At 44.9% G+C, this 19875-nt stretch overlaps 4 non-coding genes across 4 annotated transcripts; all 4 read left to right on the forward strand.

The window, feature by feature from the left end:
* Nucleotides 1–887: 887 nt before the first annotated feature.
* Nucleotides 888–971, forward strand: TRNAL-UAA (transfer RNA leucine (anticodon UAA)). The gene has a single exon. It is a non-coding gene; the product is annotated as a tRNA-Leu (tRNA).
* Nucleotides 972–4695: 3724 nt separating this feature from the next.
* TRNAL-UAA (transfer RNA leucine (anticodon UAA)) lies at nt 4696–4779 on the forward strand. Its single transcript has one exon. It is a non-coding gene; the product is annotated as a tRNA-Leu (tRNA).
* A 4582-nt stretch (nt 4780–9361) lies between these two features.
* On the forward strand, nt 9362–9445 carry TRNAL-UAA (transfer RNA leucine (anticodon UAA)). The gene has a single exon. It is a non-coding gene; the product is annotated as a tRNA-Leu (tRNA).
* Nucleotides 9446–16847: 7402 nt separating this feature from the next.
* TRNAL-UAA (transfer RNA leucine (anticodon UAA)) lies at nt 16848–16931 on the forward strand. Its single transcript has one exon. It is a non-coding gene; the product is annotated as a tRNA-Leu (tRNA).
* The last annotated feature ends 2944 nt before the right edge of the window (nt 16932–19875 follow it).

Below are 19875 nucleotides of genomic sequence, written 5' to 3' on the forward strand. Positions count from 1 at the left end.
TTCCTCCCTGGGAGTTGCTCGACTCACACCGTGAAGGTGAGTAATTTTCTTCTGTGATGAACTTCTCCAAAGTGCATTTTAAAGTTGAGTAACCACTACGGGAGTCTGCTTTCTGATAATCAGTATCATATGCATAAAATGATGCAATTTCGGATTTTTCTTGAAAATTGGTAATGCAAATTTAATTTTAGCATGAAATCGACAAAATTGTCTTGAAAAGCTAATGTTTGAATTGAAGTATAAGAGGTGTTTCCAGCACCCTTCGAAATTTTGATAATGATTATTATTTTTTGTCTCCGAAAATAATAATTATAAATTATTATTCTTCTGTGCTTTCTTCTCATTAAGGTGGATGGACTTCGATTTTTCGAATTTTAGACAAGGCATGTGAGATTTTAGAAATTAGGAATCATGATCTATGGTTAGAACATATACTTTTTTTGTTTCGCTTCGGATTTCAATAAAAAGAGGTCCCATGACTAATGATTGCAAGTTTAAAGGAATCCCTCGCTGAGTACGAGGGAAAAAAAAAACCCTGGAGGGTAACAGTTTAATAAAGAAGAAGAGAAAGAAAGGTGGTTGGCTAAATGATGGCTCTAATATTTAAATAGACCACGACAGTTGAAATAATGTAAAAATGGAGCCTAAAAAGCAAACAGAGCAGATCTACGTAATATCCGTCAATGATGCCAACCAAACATTGTCAAAGAAAACAGCAGCTCAATGTAAGTAGGAAATTCAATTTCGTCATTATATCATTGGGCCATACCGATCCTATCCATGGAGCCGATGACCTTAGATGAAAGGTCCCTTTATAAACAACAAGAATCGGTCCTATCTTTAAATTAGATGCTCTACGATGCTTCGGTTCCACTGGGGCATATATCGTTAGGTTGGCCAAGCGGTCTAAGGCGCCAGACTTAAGTTCTGGTTCCCAGTTGGGAGCGTAGGTTCGAACCCCACACCTGACAAAAGTTTTATCGCGCCTGGAGCATATTCGCTAAGTCGTCAAGTCCATATGGTGCGATACCGTGGTTAGTCGGTTCGAATCCCGTTGGTTGAAAGAAACGTTCACCATCAGAAGGTTGGCCAAAATACTGCGGTCAATTCCAAACCTCTCCGCAGTGGGCATATGATCTGTTGATGGTATTTCGCTGTAGTTTCACCTCGACTTCATCATTAGGGAAAATCATAACTACTTACCTAGAAGTAGAAGCTGTTCACCCGGCGTGTTGGCCGAGCGGTAAGGGGCGCGCGGCTGTGAGCTTGAATCCGGGAGTCAGTGGCACCGAGCCTCACTGTTGGCAGCCCTGAAGATGGTTTTCCGTGGTTTCCCATTTTTACGCCAGGAAAATTATGGGGCTATGCGTTAATTAAGGCTACGGCCACTTCCTTCCCACTCCTAGCCCCGCACAGCCGCATCGTCGCCATAAGACCTATTTGTGTCGGTGCAACGTAAAGCAACTTGTAAAAAAATTAACATCTTGAAGTTTTAAACTTCAGCAAAGTATTTAGGGTTATGCTGGGGAACGAACAGCACAATATAAATCATAGTTCAAGGTATGTCCCACCTCTACCGTCTCAAGATCAGTATCCTGGAGCGTGAGAAATTGGATCCCGGGTACAACTGGAAAAGAGGACCAGTACCTTGCCCAGGCGGCCTCACGAGGGGCTTGTTGAGGGGAGGGAAGAATGGAAGACAGACAAGGAAGAGGGATTGAAGTGGCCGTGGCCTTAAGTTAGTTACTATCTCGGCATTTGTTTGAAGAAGAACTAGGAAACAACGAAACCACTTCGAGGATAATTGAGGTGGGAATCGACCCCCCCCCCCCGCCTCCCAATCTCTTGTCCGCCCGAGGCTGAGTGGACCCAGTTCTAGCCCTCGTACCACTTTTGAAATTTCGCGGTAAGACAGGAAGCGAACCCTGGCCCCCGGGGTTGGCAGCTTATCACTCTAACCACTACACCAAGGAGTCGGACTAGTGAGTGCTTTGGGATTGAAATTTTAAAATCTTTTAATTTAAACCTCCGTGGTTGTATTTTTGAGTTATGCTAATAAATGAGCATCGTTTAATAAATCATGGTTGGAGAAACAAGGAGCTAAATATTGGCTGTAATATTTAAATAGATCATGACAATTAAAACAATGTAAAAAAAACTGAGCCAAAAAACTATAACACACCTACGTATTATCCATCACTGAGGCCAACATGAGAGGTTACTTATTAAAATCGCCAAACATTACCAAAAAAACAGTGCCTCCCAGACCTCAGTTACGTGAGTCATCGGGCCTATCTATACTTTTTAATTTAGATGGTCTCCGATGCCTCCGTGTCACTAAGACGTAGTCTACAACGTCAGGTTGGCCGAGCGCTGCAAGGCGCCTGACTCAAGTTCTGGTTCACGACTGGGAGCGTGAGTTCGAATCTCACACCTGACAAAAATTTCATCCCGCCCGGTGTCATGATCTCTAAGGCGTCAAGTCTACATGGTCAAATACCGCGGTTAGCCGGTTCGAGTCCCATTGGTCGAAAAATTCACCATCAAAATGTTTGCCCCGCTTCTGTGATGTAGTGGTTAGTGTCCTTAGATGCCAACTCCCGGAAGCATGGGTTCGATTCCCGGCTCTGTCACGTAATTTGAAAAGTGAAACGCGGTTCACTCAGTCCCGGGAAGTAAACTGAGTAGAGGTGGGTTCGATTCCAACCTCAGCCATCCTTGAAGTGGTTTCCCGTGGTTTTCCCAATTCTCCTCCAGGCAAATGCCGAGATGGTACTTAACTTAAGGCCACAGCCGCTGCCTTCCCTCTTCCTTGTCTATCCCTTCCAGCCATCCCGTCCCGCCCCCACAAGGCCCCTGTTCAGAATAGCAGGTGAGGCGGCCTGAGCGAGGTAGCGGTCCTCCTCAACAGTTGTATCCCCCGACCCAAAGTCTCACACTCACAGATAAGGCGGTAGAGGTGGGATCTCTCCCTGAGTCTTACGGAAAAACCAATCCTGGAGTTTAACAGATGCAAAAATGCAAACTCATGTCCTTATCCCGAGGTGGTGCAGCTCTTTTCAGACACACACAAATGGACGTGAGCTGTATGTACTATTTCTGCCATTCCTAAATTCCTGGCAGTACCGGGAATCGAACTCGGGTCCCCGACTACAGCAGCTAATAACATTAACCTTTACGGTAAACAGATTAATAGCGAAAGAATGAAAGGAAGAAAAAGTAAGAAAGAAGGAAAGAAGAGGTGGGATCCCTCGCCAACTCCGAGGAAAAACCAAGCTTGGAGGGTAAACAGATTAAGAAAGAAATTTAAACTTCCACGAAGTATTTTTGGGTTATGCTAGGGAATGAACACTGCATAATAAATCGTATTCTCCATAGCAGGTGAGGCTGCCTCCTTCCCAGTTTTATCCCCGACCTAAGGTATTACGCTCCAGGACACTGCCGCTGTGGTGGTGGAGGTGAGATCCCTCGGTTAGTCGGAGGGAAAATACCAGCACAGGACGGTAAATGCATTAAGACAGGAAGAAAGACAGAATGAATGTTGGTGTTTCGTCCATATTACACTCGATTTACTGCAACCTGCAGAGGCATCGTTTAATTTGTAGACTGCAGCAACTGGAAAGCCTCCTCTGTACCTCTCACATCGACCTCATTGTGGGGGAAAATCATAACTACCTGCCTACTAGTAAAAACTGCCGCTGGGTAATGAGATTGTACGAGATCAGCGTAACGAAAACACCGTGACTGTAAGCAAGGTTCAAGAATAATCGTTGAAAGCGTAGATTAATTTGAAAATCCTATGTTTCACTCAGGTCCATCTTATGTAGGTTGCTTCAAAGCAGAAATCTAACACGTAATCAAATTAAAAGTCCGCCTCTGTGGTGTAATGGTTGGCGTGATTAGCTAGCACCCCCGGAGGTCCGGGTTCGATTCCCGGCTCTGCCACAAAATTTGAAAAGTGGTAAGAGGGCAGGAACGGGGTTCATTCAGCTTCAGGAGGTCAACTGAGTAAAGATGGGTTCGATTCCCACCTCAGCCATCCTGGAAGTGGTTTTCCGTGGTTTCCCACTTATCCTCCAGGCAAATGCCGGGGTGGTACCTAGATATTTTTACGCGACGGCGGCTTCTTTCCCTTTTCCTTACCTATGCGTTCCAATCTTCCATCACCCCCCCCCCCGCAACACAAGACCCTGTTCTGAATAGCAGGTGGGGACTTCTGGGAGGGGTACTGGTCCTCCTCCCCAGTTGTATTACCAACCCAATGTCTCACACTCCAGGACACTGTCCTTGAGGCGGTAGAGGTGGAATCCCTCGCTGAGTCCGAGGGAAAAATAAACCCTGGAGGGTAAACTGATTAATAAAGAAGAAGAGAAAGAAAGGTGGTTGACTAAATGTTGGATCCAATATTTAAATAGACCATGACAGTTGAAATAATGGAAAAAATGGGACCTATAAAGCAAACAGCAGATCTACGTAATATCCATCAATGATGCCAACCAAACGTTACCGAAGAAAACAGCAGCTCAATGTAAGTAGCAAATTCAATTTCGTCATTATATCATTGGGCCATACTGATCCTATCTATGGGGCCGATGACCTTAGATGTAAGGCCCCTTTAAACAATAAGAATCGATCCTATCTATACTCTTTAAATTAGATGCTCTACGATGCTTCGGTCCCACTGGTACATACGTCGTCAGGTTGGCCGAGCGGTCTAAGGCGCCAGACTTAAGTTCTGGTTCCCAATTGGGAGCGTGGGTTCGAACCCCACACCTGACAAAAGTTTTATCGCGCCTGGTGCATAATAGCTAAGTCGTCAAGTCCATATGGTGTGATACCGTGGTTAGTCGGTTCGAATCCCGTTGGTTGAAAGAAATGTTCACCATCAGAATGTCGGTCAAAGTACTGAGGTCAATTTCAAACATTTCGACAGTCGGCATATGATCTGCTGATGGTACTTCGCTCTGTAGAGACTTCGCTTCATTTGTAGATTGCAGCAACTGGAATGTCTGCTCTGTATGTTTCACCTAGACTTCATCATTAGGGAAAATCATAACTGTTACCGTGGTTTGGTGGATTAGCAGAGGTGAAAGAAGGTGCTGGGATGAACAGGTCTCAACTTACGAAATTAAAGTTAATTTAAAATTTAACCAGGTTATATTTTCTTTTTAAGATCGAGAAATAACAAATATAACAGGTACACAGTAGCCTAGCCACAAATCGAGAATGTACAATTACAGTGTTACAGGTTTTGGGCTCCGAGAGCCAGACACATAATTCTTGAGCAATTAGCCCAACTTTAGCCAGATACCAGGTTTGACAAAGGGGCAGAAAACCCCAATCATGCCCAGGAGCTCTAGCTCCCTATTACTCAGTAAAGCCTGCTCGAGGCTCACAGAAATCAAAATGTTAAGAAAGAGCAACCCGCTCTTAAAGTTCAAGTCTATCAAAGGCCACACCAAACTCCACCTTCAAGCTGACCTCCAAGCACATGAAAACAGGGGTAAAAATACCCAACCTACTGAGGCCTACTCAATAAAGAAACAGGACAATTACATGGCCTCCAAAATACCAACTTGAGAGGAGGCGTCCTAGCACTCCTAATACACTTTACTTAAAACCTATTTGGCACTAGGCCGCATATGCAAGGGCTAATCCCACACTAAGGAGGTGACACGATAGGAAAACTTATTACATTACGAAACGAAAAAAAATGGTTGAGAAAACGTAGTCACCTTAAAAAACAATATGAAAGGGAGCTCGAGAGGGTTAGGCACTCTCTATCCCAGTTTGTAGTTTAAAGAGATAGAATTTATACCAAGAGTCTATTACATTTTAGAGGAAAGTTACATGATAAATGGTATCGAACCTGCCCCGAGAGTTAAACTGCTGAGCTAGCAAGAAAATAAGTTATTAAAAGGCCATTACCTTATTGATGAACCGCTGCCTGACGAAAGAGGCGCTTCCCGCCCCCTGCTACAAAATTTACACAATGATAGATGTTACTGAACTGGCGCAGGGACCCGAAAATCAGCAGTTTATATACCCTCGCGGAACATTCGAGACCTTTCATGAATGATAACACCCGCCCACAAGCATTTTATTGGACGACCAAAAGATTACAAGTCAAAACTGAAGAAGACATCTAGGATTGGTGGAAAATTAATTACAAAAATTACTCATTGGTCGAATTCAAAACTGGTGGAAATAAAAGGGTTATACAGCCAACCTAAACAATGACTGAAAGAAATTTAACAAAGAACAAACTTATGCATACTAAAATTCTTCAAAAAAAGTTCTTTCACTTCGCACTAGGGTGCACCGTTGTATTTCTTCAGTAGTGCCCTGTAGAAGAGAATGTTCACACTTCTCACTACAGAGAAAACAAAAATACATCGAAAAAGACACAGTTCAGAACTCTTCAAAATTTACAGATAGCGACATCTTCTCATAACCTTTAGAATTAACATGGTTGTTAGAGTTCAGGCTTCCTCCAGTAGAGGAGTTTCAACTGGCGCAAAGTTTGAATTATCGGCGCGGAGGTGTACCGCCTGGTACAATAACTACCGAGCTCGATAGCTGCAGTCGCTTAAGTGCGGCCAGTGTTCAATATTCGGGAGATAGTGGGTTCGAATCCCACTGTCGGCAGCCATGAAGATGGTTTTCCGTGGTTTCCCATTTTCACACCAGGCAAATACTGGGGCTGTACCTTAATTAAGGCCACGGCCGCTTCCTTCCCACTCCTAGCCCCTTCCTGTCCCATCGTGGCCATAAGACCTATCTGTGTCAGTGCGACGTAAAGCAACTTGCTTGAAAATCATAACTACTTACTTTTTACTTTCTTTCTTAATCTGTTTACACTCCAGGGTTGGTTTTTCCCTTGTACTCAGCGAGGGATCCCACCTCTATCGGCTCAAGGGCAGTGTCCTGGAGCGTGTGGCATTGGGTCGGGGATACAAATGGGGAGGATGACCAGTACCTTGCCCGGGCGGCCTCACCTGCTAGGTTAAACAGGGGCCATGTGGGGGATGTGAAGGTTGGAAGGGATAGACAAGGAAGAGGGAAGGAAGCGGCCGTGGCCTTAAGTTAGGTACCATCCCGGCATTTGCCTGGAGGAGAATTGGGAAACCATGGAAAACCACTTCCAGGGTGGCTGAGGGGGGAATCGAACCCACGTCTACTCATTTGACCTCCCGAGGCTGAGTGGGCCTCGTTCTAGCCCTCGTACCACTTTCCAAATTTCGTGGCAGAGCCTGGAATCGAACCTGGGCCTCCGTGAGTGGCAGCTAATCACACTGACCACTACATCACAGAGGCGGAAAATCTACTTGCTTAGAAGTTGCCACGGGGGTGTTGGCCGAGCGGTAAGGGGCGCGCAGCTGTGATCTTGCATCCGGGAGAAAGTGGCACCGATCCCCACTGTCGGCAGATCTGAAGATGGTTTTCCGTGGTTTCCCATTTTTACACCAGAAAAATGCCTGGGGCTTTGCGTTAATTAAGGCTTAGGCTACTTCCTTCCCACTCCTAGTCCCTCACTGTCGCATCGTCGGCATGAGATATAATTGTGTCGTGCAACGTAAAGTAAAAAAAAAAAAAAAAAAAAAAAAAAAAAAAAAAAAAAAATGAACATCTTGAAGTTTAAACTTCAGCGATGTTTTTTTTGGGTTATGCTGGGGAACGAACACCAAATTATAAATCATAGTTGAAGGTAAAATGAGCTAATTTTTTTGCTCTAATATTTAAATAGATCATGAAAGTTGAAATAATGTAAAATCGGAGCCTAAAAAGCAAACTGAGAGGTTCCTTACGAAAATCGCCAAAGATTACCAAAGAAAACGCTTCCTCAGTGTAAGTAGGAATATACTAGTTCACCTTCTTTCTTTCTTTCTTTCTTTCTTAACCTGTTTACCCTCCAGGGTTGGCTTTTCCATAGGCCTCAGCGAGAGATCCAACCCCTTTCTCTCAAGGGCAGTGTACTGGAGCGTGAGATATTTGTTCGGGGATACAACTGGGAAAGAAGGCCAGTATCTCGCCCAGGTGGACTGACCTGCTGTGCTAAACAGAGGTTTTGTTCGGGGATGGGAAAATTGGAAGAGAAGGAAGACAAGGAAGAGGGAAAGAAGCGGAGGTGACTTTAAATTATTTAAGTACCATCCCGGCATTTGCCTGGAGGGGAATTGGGAAATCGTGAAAAAAACAATTCTAGGATGGCTGAGGTGGGAACCGAACCCTCCTCTACTCAGTTGACTTCCCTAGACTGACCGGAACCCGTTTCTGTCCTCGTACCACATTTCTAATTCCGTAGCAGAACCGGGAATCGAACCCGGGCCTCCGAGGGTGTCACGAACCACTACCCGACAGAAATGGACGTTATGTAATACAATTTGCATTGAAATATTTTCGACCATGAGACTTCTACACTACCTACTCTCAGTACTTCGAAGTCGAAATTTTAAAATTTTGAGGCTTAAACTCTCTTGGCCACTACCGCTCCTTTCCCTTTTCCTTACCTATTCCTTTCGATTTTCCCATCCCCCAACCCCACCACCACGAGACACCTGTTCAGAATAGCAGGTGAAGCCGCCTGGGCGAGGTACTGGCCCTCCTCTCCAGTTTATTCCCCCTACCCAATGTCTCACACTCCAGGACACTGGGTTCGATTCGCACCTCAGCCATCCTGGAAGTGGTTTTCCGTTGTTTCCTACTTCTCCTCCAGGCAAATGCCGGGATGGTACCTATCTTAAGGCCACGGCCGCTTCCTTCCCTCTTCCTTGTCTATCCCGTCCAAACTTCCCATTCCCCCGCAAGGCCCCTGTTCAGCGCAGCATGTGAGGCCGTCTGGGCGAGGTACTGAACATGCTCCCCAGTTGGATCCTCCGACCCAGATTCTGAAGCTCCAGGACAGTGCCCTTGAGGAGGTGGAGGTGGGATCACTCACCGGGTCGATGACCTCGATGTTAGGCCCCTTTAAACAACAAGCAAGCACCTCACCGAGTCCGAGAGAAAAACTGACCCTGGACGGTAAACAGATAAAGAAGAAGAAGAAGAAGCTAGGGAATGAACACTGCATAATAAATTATGGTTGGTGAAACAAATAGCTAAATTTTGGCTGTAATATTTAAATAGAGAATGACAGTAGAAGTATTGTAAAAATTGAGGCTAAAAAGTTATATAGTAGACCTACGTAATGTCTATCATTGATGGCAACCTGAATGGTTACTTACGAAAATCATCTAACATTACCAAAGAAAGCGTCACCTCAATGTAAGTACGAATTATACGTCATGGGACCATGATGATCCTGTCTATCCTCTTCAATTTAGACGATCTATCACGCCTTCCTGTAGTGCTAGCGTGCAACGTCAGGTTGGCCGAGCGGTCTAAGGCGCCAGACTTAAGTTCTGGTTCCCAATTGGGAGCGTGGGTTCGAACCCCACACGTGACAAAAGCTTTTAGACGTCCGGTGGAATGGCCTCCAAGGCGTCGAGCCCAGATTGCCTAATACCATGGTTAGCCGGTTCAGGTCCTGTTGTTTGAAAACATTTTTACCATCAGAACGTTGGTGGTGGTCCACCTCTGTAGTGTAGTGGTTACCTTGATTAGCTGCCCGCCCCGGAGGCACGAGTTCAATTCCGGGCTCTGCCACGAAATTTGAAAAGTGGCACGGGAGCTGGAAAGGGGTCCACTCAGCCTCATGAGGTCAACTGAACAGAGTGGGGCTCGATTCCTACCTCACCCATCCTCGAAGTGGTGTCTCACTTCTCCTCCAACCAAATGCCGCGATGGTACCTAACTTAAGGCCACGGCCGCTTCCTTCCCTCTTCCTTTTCTATCCCTTCCAATCTTCTCATCCCCCAAAACGTCCCTGTTCTCCATAGCAGGTGAGGCCGCCTGGGCGATACTTGTCTTCCTTCCCAGTTGCATCCCCGACCCAAGGTATTACGCTCCAGGACACTGCCCCTGTGGTGGTAGAGGTGAGATCCCTCGCTTAGTCGGAGGGAAAATACCAGCACAGGACGGTAAATGGTTTAAGACAAGAAGAAAGAAAGAATGTTTGTTGGTGTTTCGTCCATATTACAGTACACTCTATAACAACCTGCAGAGGCATCATTTACTTTGTAGACTGCAGCAACTGGAAAGTCTTCTATGAACCTCTCACCTCGACCTCATCGTGAGGGAAACTCGTAACTACCTGCCTACTAGTAAACCTTACCGTGGTGGTGGTAGTAGGAAATTTCCTTATCGTGGTTTAGTACCGTAAAGATAGCAGCACTGAGGTAAGCGATTCAAGATAACAGCTGACGGAATTTTTCAAATTATCCGCCACCACATTTCAAAGGTAGTAGCTAAAGAGGGCAGCACTGAGGTTTGCGATGCAAGATGGAAGATGACAGCTGTACAGCGCAAAGGTAAGCGATGCAAGATGGCAGATGAGAGCTGGCACGTGGAAATTACCGCCACCACATTTCAAAGGTAAGTAGCTAAAGATGGTAGCACGATGCTCTGTTGATTAAAGATGGCTGCTTGTCAAAAAAAAGCACGTGGAATTCTTCAAATTGCACGCCTCAAAGGTAAGTAGCTAAAGAGGGCAGCACGATGCTCTGTTGATTAAAGATGGCTGCTTGTCAAAAAAGCACATGGTTTTGTTTCCAAACAAAAGAGCCAAATAGGACAGCACGGTGCTCTGTTGATTAAAGATGGCTGCTGTCAAGAAAGCACGTGGGTTTGTTAAGCAGGTAGAAATTGCCGCCACCACTTTTCAAAGGTAAGTAGCGAAAGAGTGCAGCACTGAGGTTTGCGATGCAAGATGGCTGATGGCAGCTGTCAAAAAAGCACGTGGCTTTGTTTACTGATTCAAATCTCGCGCTAGTAAGGTTTAGTTGGTAGCAATGAGGTTTAGGTCCGTCAAGATGGCAGCAGTGAGGTTAGCGATGCGTTGTTGTCGATGATAGCTGTCAAAAAGCATGTGGCTGTCAAAAAAGCACGTGGCTTTGTTTACCAATTCAAATCTCACGGTAGTGAGGTTAAGTTGGCAGCAATGAGGTTTAGGCCTGTCAAGATGGCAGCAGTGAGGTTAGCGATGCGTTGTTGTCGATGACAGCTGTCAAAAAAAGCACGTGGCTTTGTTTACAAATTCAAATCTCGCGCCAGAATTCAAATTTCCCGCCGAAATTGAAATTTCCTGCGGGAGGTGGAGGCCTCTTCCGAGAGCCGGAGGCGGAGGCGGCCGCCGAACCATCTACTTATACTACTGATCCAGCATTTGCCTGGTGTGAAAATGGGAAACCACGGAAAACGATCTTCAGGGCTGCCGACAGTGCGCTTCGAACCCACTAACTATCTCCCGGATGCAAGCTCACAGCTGCGCTCACCTAACCGCACGGCCAACTCACCCGTTCCTGTCACTTCTAGGACATGCTAATATCACTACCTTTCCTTGCCTAATAATTAAATTACAATTGTATATCATTTGAATAAATAGTTACTACCTGTTCTTAGGTTCTAGAAGTGATTGGTAGATGAAACAGCTGCTGAAGGAGAGAACAAGTAAATTATCGAAATACGTGCAGAACTTGACATAAATTACACACTTTAAAACTGCACAAAAATCAAATGAAATTGTTTTTCTATTTTTGATGAATTTTGAAGTATATTTTATTAGTGTTATTATTATTATTATTAATTTTAATTTTATTATGATTGTTATCCTCTGTGGTGAAGGGGTTAGAATGATTAGCTTTCACAACGGAGATCCGGATTCGATTCCCGGCCCTGCCACGAAATTTGAAAAGTGGTACGAGGGCTGGCACTGGGTCCACTCAGCCACGGGTGGTCAATTGAGTAGGGCGGGGAGTTCGATTCCCTCCTCAGCCATCCCAGAAATGCTTTTCCGTGGTTTCGCACTTTTCCTCCAGGCAAATGCCGGGATGGTACCAAACTTAAGGCCACGGTCGCGTTTCCCTCTTCCTTGTCTCTCCCTTTCGATCTCCCCATCCCCCTACAAGGCCCCTGTTCAGCATAGCAGGTGAGGGCGCCTGGGCGAGGTACTCGTCCTCCTCCCCAGCTGTATCCGCCCGATCCAAAGTCTCACGCTCCAGGCGGTGGAAGCGGGATCCCATCGCTGGGTCTAAGGGAAAAACGAGGGCAAACGAATAAAGAAAGAAAGTAAAAGTAAAAGTAACCTATCATAAACGTAAAAACTATGTAGAACTACTGAGGTCAACTGAGTAGAGGAGGTTTCTCACTTTGTTGGGATTTTACCTAACTTAAGGTCACGCTCTCTCCTTCTCACTTCCTTGTGTATCCCTTCCGATCTTCCAAACCCCCTACAAGGCCCCTGTTCAGCTTAGCCGGTGCGGTCGCCTGGACAAGGTACTGGACCTCCTCCCCAGCTGTATCCCCCGACCGAAAGTTTCACGCTCCAGGACACTGCCCTTGAGGCGGTAGAGGCGGGATCCCTCGCTGAGTCTGAGGGGAAAAGGGAGGGTAAACAAATAAATAAAGGAAGGAAGGAAGGAAGGAAGGAAGGAAGGAAGGAAGGAAGGAAGGAAGGAAGGAAGAAAGGAAGGAAGTAAAAGTAGCCTATCATAAACGTAAAAACTATGTAGAACTACTGAACTATACCTAAAAGTAACTACTTGTACATTAAGAGTTATAAAAGTTGAGTGGAAAGAGCACAGTATTAAAGAAAATGAGTACAGATTTGAGGATATACGTAGACAAGTCATAAAATACCTCCAATTTTGCTGTAATTGTTGGCTCTATGGCCTTGTCTCCTCATAAGCCGTAGATGGCACCGTTGTCTACGTGTGTGGTAGGTTTCAACGTTATCAGATCCACGGCTGATTTGATGCGTCGCTCTAGCTAGCTCCAGTAGCACAGCGAGGGATCCAGTCGGCCGTATCATATCGGTACAGCTTGCGCTGTTGTGACGTAACGATGGCCGCGCCACTCTCTGTTTGCACCAAGGAAGAACAGCGTTCCGTAATCCGTTTTTTGTGGTCTGAGAGTGTACCAGGAGCGAAAATTCACAGAAGACTTTAAGCACAATACAGGAGCAATGTTTTGCCACAGCGAAGTGTTTACGAGTGGATTGGACAGTTCAAGAGCGGTGGCTCGAGCGTGAATGATGAGGAAAGATCCGGGCGTCCATCTGCAGCCGTAACAGATCCCAACATTGAACAAGTGCGTGATATGATCCTGAATAACAGACGAGTCACTATTGATGACGTGGCAAACCATATGCACATTAACCATGTTTCTGCATATCAGGTTTAACTTTCACAAAGTCTGTTCGAGATGGGTTTCAAAACAACTCAATGACGAACAGAAGCGCAATAGTGTGAGAATCTGTCAGCACGTATTGGACCGTCATGGTAACGTTTCTGAAACCGAACATCACTGGAGATGAAACTTTAGTTCACCACTTCGAACCAGACAGCGAACGTCAGAGCATGGAAAGGAAGCATCTACTATCCCATCGTCGCCATAAAACCTGTATGTGTCAGTGCGACGTAAAACATATTGTAAAAAAAGAACATTTTTAGGGTATGAAAGCAACAGAAAATTAACTACAACAATACATTCCGAGATTTATAGTGCATAGTGCATAACATTTAATATTTGAAGTATTTTTATTATGCCCTTAATTTGAGTATTTGAAGCTTTCAAAATGAGAAAGCGGTAGACTATATAAAGTAACTAAAGGTATAACAATGACTGTCCGACTCGTTGGCTGAATGGTCAGCGTACTGGCCTTCGGTTCAGAGGGTCCCGGGTTCGATTTCCGGCCGGTTCGGGGATTTTAACCTTCATTGGTTAATTCCAGTGGCCCGGGGACTGGGTATTTGTGCTGTCCCCAACATCCCTGCAACTCACACACCACACACAACACTATTCTCCACCATAATAATTCGCAGTTTCCTACACATGGCAGACGCCACCCACCATCATCGGAGGGTCTGCCTTACAAGGGCAGCCCTCGGCTATAAATAGCCACAAGAAATTATTATTATACAATGGCTTTGTCATAATATATGGGAGTATACAACTGTCCCGTATCATAACTCATGTCCGCTTCTGCGGTGTAGTGGTTAGTGTGATTAGCTGCCACACCTGGAGGTCCGGGTTCGATTCCTGGCTCTGTCACGAAATTTGAAAACTTAGTACAAGGGCTGGAATGAGGTCCACTCAGCCTCGGGAGGCCAATTGAGTAGAGGTTGGTTCGATTCCCTCCTCGACCATCCCAGAAGTGGTTCTTCGTGGTGTCCCACTTCTCCTCCAGGCAAATGCCGGGATGGTTTTTCCCTCGGACTCAGCGAGGTATCTCACCTCTACCCCCCTCAAGGGCAGTATCCTGGAGCTTCGGACTCTGGGTGGAGGATAAAACTGGGGAGGAGGACCAGTACCTCGCCCAGGCGGCCTCACCTGCTATGCTGAACAGGAGCTTTGTGGGGTATGGGAAGTTTGGAAGGGATAAACAAGGAAGAGGGAAGGAAGCGGCCGTGGCCGTAAGTTAGGTACCATCCCGGCATTTGCCTGGAGGAAAACTGGAAAACCACGGAAAACCACTTCCAGGATGGCTTAGGAGGGAATCGAACCCCTCTCTACTAAGTTGACCTCCCGAGACTGAGTGGACCCCTTTCTAGCCCTTGTACCACGTTTTCAAATTTCGTGGCAGAGCCAGGAATCGAACCCCTGGCTATCGGGGTGGCAATTAATCACACTAACCACTACACCACAGAGGCGGACAGTTCCAGTTAATAGCCAGAGAAAATTAAATTCTTATAGTTGGTAAACCTCTTTTCTGATGATATTATTTTTATGTACGGAAGTTGACATACTTCACTTGATTCCTCCTCTAAGCACTTAGGGCTGTTTTGTGTGATTAGCTCCGGTTATTGACAGTGTGACTTGACGGAGGTTAGAGAGGGCTATGAAGCAAGGCGCGGCCGGCTTGAAGAAGGTCGAGCGCTAAAAGCTAATTTCAGAATTAACTAAACATGTGAATGTGCCGGCGTGAGTTTTGAAGGGAAGATTTCAGCAGTTCTCTTAATATTCAATATGTAATCTTTTCTTTTGGGCTGAAATGTAGGACATTCTGCGCAGTCTTTGAACTCTATTTATATTCCCCACTGGGAAAAATTTAATGTAAGGGAGCACGAGTGATGACACTTGGTATTCTCCACTTCTACTTTTGAGCTGGGTAACTAAAGTTTTCAACCTCTAAATTTTTGAAATCTTGTCTCGACCTTAAAAGTCTTCCCCCTTTGTCACCCTTTTTAGTATGGGATTAACCTCTGTGCCATTGGGCCTTAAACCCACTTAGGTTCTTGTCTTTCCCCGAATGATCATTAAGGATTACTGGTGTTTCGCCTCCTTGCCTGTTTCGTGTAACCTTTTTCTTCCTAAGGCCTTGTAGTATGGGTAATTATGCCCCTGTATTTTCTTTATGGTTCTTCAGGTAACTATGCCTACGTTCAGTTTCCCTCAAGGAACAGTACTTAACCTGATTGTGAAACCTTGTTATGGATAAGTTCAGCACGGGACAACCTGTGTATGAACACCATTAAGAGGGGTCACCCTAGGGGTTACCAGTGTAATTGATATTGTAAATAGCAACTGACTGCTTGACTGAGGTTAGCCTCTATGTATAATGGAGCACATCATCTATAATATTGTACCAGTCGGGAGCAATTATGCTGTTTCACCTTTAAGTTAAGAACTGGGAGTTTCTCCCAATTAAAATTTTACCTGATTAAGGACTCCGAAGTCCACTGCAACGTTTGAGCTAACGAGCTCGTTGTTAATGTGAATATCCCCTAGTATTTTAGCTGTTTCTTCTTATCATTATTAAATTAATTTATCTGAATTATAAGAAAGAGAAGAGAGGAAATGAACAGTTTTTGCTATAGTAAAATGTTGCTCTAAGTGATTCTCTGTCCAGCCATTCACTCCAGGAGCTTCTTATTCCACTGAGGGCCGCGGAAACACGGTAACAAATACTATTATATATTTCATGAATATTACATATCTAATTAAATACTTTATGAATATAACATGTTTAATTACATGTTTCACTGATATTTACTACATTTCTACGTAGATATTTCGCACTGTGATTCTTCCTTTCTTAACCTGTTTACCGTCCAGGGTTGTTTTTTCCCTCACACTCAGCCAGAAATCCCACCTCTACCGTCTCAAGGGCAGTGTCCTGGAGCGTGAGGCTTTTGGGTAGGGGAAACAACTTGGAAAGAGGGCTAGCACCTCGCCCAGGCGGCCTCACCTGCTATGCAGGGCCCTTGTGGGGGGATGGAAAGATAGGAAGGGATAGACAAGGAAGAGGAAAGGAAGCTACCGTTACCTTAAGTTAGGTGCCATCCTAACATTTTCCAGGAGGAGAAATGGGAAACCACGGAAAACCACTTCGAAATTTGACAACCCACATCTACTCAGTTGACCTCCCGAGGCTGAGTGGACCTCTTTCCAGCCCTCACGGTACTTTTCGAATTTCATGCCAGAGCCGGGAACCGAACCCGGGCCTCCAGGGGTGGCAGCTAATCACACCAACCACTTCACCACAGAGGTGGACTAAATAGACCATCACAGTTCAAATAATGTAAAAAAATAAAAATGGATCCTAAAAGGCAAATATAGCAGACCTAATAACTCTCATTGATGCCAACATGAAAAGTTTCTTATAAAATCACCAGACGTTACCAAAGAAAACAGTACCTCACTGTAAGTAGGATATTCATTTAACTGAATACATCTATCGGCCATGATGATCCTATCCATCCTTTTAATATATATGCTATATCACACCTCTCTCTATCCGTGCGTGCTACGTCAGGTTGGCCGAGCGGTCTAAGGCGCCAGACTTAAGTTCTGGTTCCCAACTGGGAGCGTGGGTTCGAACCCCACACCTGACATAATTTTTAGCCCACCTGGTACCACGATCACTAAGGCGTCAAGTCCATACGGTCTGATATCGTCATTAGAATGTTGGTGATTCGCCAATCTTTCTTTCTTTCTCTTAATATGTTTACCCTCCAGGGTTCCTTTTTCCCTGGGACTCAGCGAGGGATCCCACTTCTACCGCCTCAAGGGCAGTGTCCTTGAGCTTCAAACCCTGGGTCTGGGCATCGCCCTCTACTATGACTGCGCTAATACGCCTTCTCATTCGCCCGGTCACACATGTAAACGAGCGAACACGGCGTAGTTACCAGTTCAGGCGCTTGGAGCGCTGAGAAGCTGGCATTAGTCTGCTTGATGAGACATGCTCAGTGATCATTGCTAAGAGTGCTGGTGTAATTTGAGCCTGTATTTACCTTATTTGGTTATTTCTTTGGTCGTGAACCGTTTTAATGTTTATGTACACAATATTGTTTACTGTTGTGTGCCTTAATGTAAGATGAAAAGCAGATTGGAAAGTGGGATTTCGTTTCATGAATTTCCTCTCAACGAGCACCAACGTCATAAATGGCTAAATGTTATTTCAACAAAGGATTCTTGCTGACTTTCAATTCAAGATCATCGAAATAACATGTTAGCCACGCCGAATAAATCCACACTTTCACGCTACGTAGGAGATATCAACTGCGAGACTGGAATGGTAACACTCTTAGTAAAGGAGTGTCTCCTAGCAGAAAGTCAGTGCCTAAATGGATCAGAGAGATTGTGATTGTTGGTAGTCCATCGAACAGCAGATGTTATATGATAAGAAACTTGACACCTTCTTTCAACAGAAAGACGCTTCATTCCACGTTGAGCGAATAAAAACTACTCAAGATGACCGTCACCCAAGCGAAAGTAGAAATCGAATTACCCTAGTTAATAACTTTTTCTGTTTTATAATTTCTGCTGTGACTACAAAATAAAGATTACAGAAGCATTTTTCTTCTTTAAGAGGCTTTTAGGAACAGAGCTGCTAACTTTAACACTCAAAACAATAAAGAAAGTCGAAGCTTGCGGTTTTTTCGTGTTGCGCATTGTGAGTGACAATCATAAGACTAATGTTAGCATGATAAGAAGAATATCTTCTTCAAAACACATTAAGCTGATGATCTGTCATCCTGTTGACAATGAAATGCCTCTTCTTGCTTTCGACAAATGGCACATTCTGAAAAGTAAAACATTCTTTAGCCTACTCGAAAAATCTATGTTTGATGGTTCCCAGGATATAAATCGTGATTTTATCAAGAAACTGTATCAGATGCAATCAAATGAAACTGTGAAACCTGTTCATTTACGTGCAAAAACATCGAGCCGTCTAAGTTAAAGAAAATGAATGTCCTCCGCGCTAAATATATTTTTATGACTAAAGTAATAACAGCCCTATAATATTTAAAAGACGATTCGTATACAGATGTGCATGATTTTTTAATGCAGGTACCACTGTCAAATACAAGTTATCGATAAAAGAATTGATTCGACATACGTGTCAGTAGCACAAATGTAGCAACATTGCAGCCGGACAAGATGCTTGATTCTTTTGAGAAGAGAGTGCTAATGGACTTGATTTACTTGTATAAAAGAGATTAAAACAGCAGGCTGCAGTACACATCTGATTTGCCACTGTGGATTTTGAAAGTTATTCATGATTTTGTATTGAAAGCACAACAATTTGTGCATAAAAATCCTGTTGCGTCTATGAGTGACTATTTAGTGCCTGTATTGCGTGAATTTCCTCACTTCACTTTTCCTGAAATCCGACATTCATAGTTGAGTGAAGTTATTTGCGAGTGTGCTATTCCTGTATTCTTAAATAACATAGCCACATCATTAACAGAGATCTTTGAAAGATTTAAACGTGAGAACGGGAAACACTTAAACAGAAAAGTGTGTGAACATATTTATTTCCTACAGTATTTACTACCTACCGTTAACATTATTTTGCACGGTTTTTCCGCTGCGGAAGGGTACGTTCTTCACTGAATTTCTTTATTAAGGTGTAAGGTCCGATTCAAATATGTTTATTGAGTGATTGGCTTTATATTTGAACAGAATTATACTAAACACTTAACGTGTGCTGTAATGAACAATCGTGTTTCAATGCCAGCGAAGCAGCGCGCGGTGGTAGAAATGGGAACTAGGCCCATATCGCTCGTATTGCTGTATTGGGAAGGTGTATTAGCGCAGTCATAGTAGAGGGCGATGTCTGGGATACAACTGGGGAGGATGCCTAGTCCTTCGCCCAGGCGGCCTCACCTGCTATGCTCAACCGGGGCCTTGTGGAGGGATGGGAAGTTTGGAAGGCACAGGCAAGGAAGAGGGAAGGAAGCGGCGGTGGCCTTAAGTTAGGTACCATCCCGGCTTTTGCCTGGAGAAGAAGTGGAAAACCACGGACAACCACTTCCAGGAGGGCTGAAGTGGGAATCGAACCCACCTCTACTCAGTTGACCTGCCGAGGCTGAGTGGACACCGTTCCAGCCCTCATAAAACTTTCCAAATTTCGTGGCAGAGCCGGGAATCGAACGCGGACCTCCGGGGGTGGCAGCTAATCACTTATCTCAGCATATCACTGGGCCATTTCGTATTCATCCCACCTATCCTCTTTAATGCGTGCTTTATCATGCCTCCTTTCCAATTGAAACGGGCAGTGTCCGGTTGGCCGAGAAGACTGAGGGGCCAGACGTAACTTCTGGTTCCACATTGAGAGCGTGAGTTCGAACACCACACGTTGCATGAATTTTATCACACCTTTGCCACGATAACTAAGGCGTCCCGTCAAGTACCACCGTTAGCGGGTTCGGGTCCCGTTGGTCGGATAAAACGTTCACCATCTAAACGGCCACGCAGGAGGCCCGGGTCCGATTCCCGTCTCTGTCACATAATTTGAAAGGTGGCATGAGGTCTGGAATGCAGTACACTCGA

This window comes from Anabrus simplex, chromosome 1, assembly GCF_040414725.1.
Source record: "Anabrus simplex isolate iqAnaSimp1 chromosome 1, ASM4041472v1, whole genome shotgun sequence".
Taxonomy (NCBI): domain Eukaryota; kingdom Metazoa; phylum Arthropoda; class Insecta; order Orthoptera; family Tettigoniidae; genus Anabrus; species Anabrus simplex.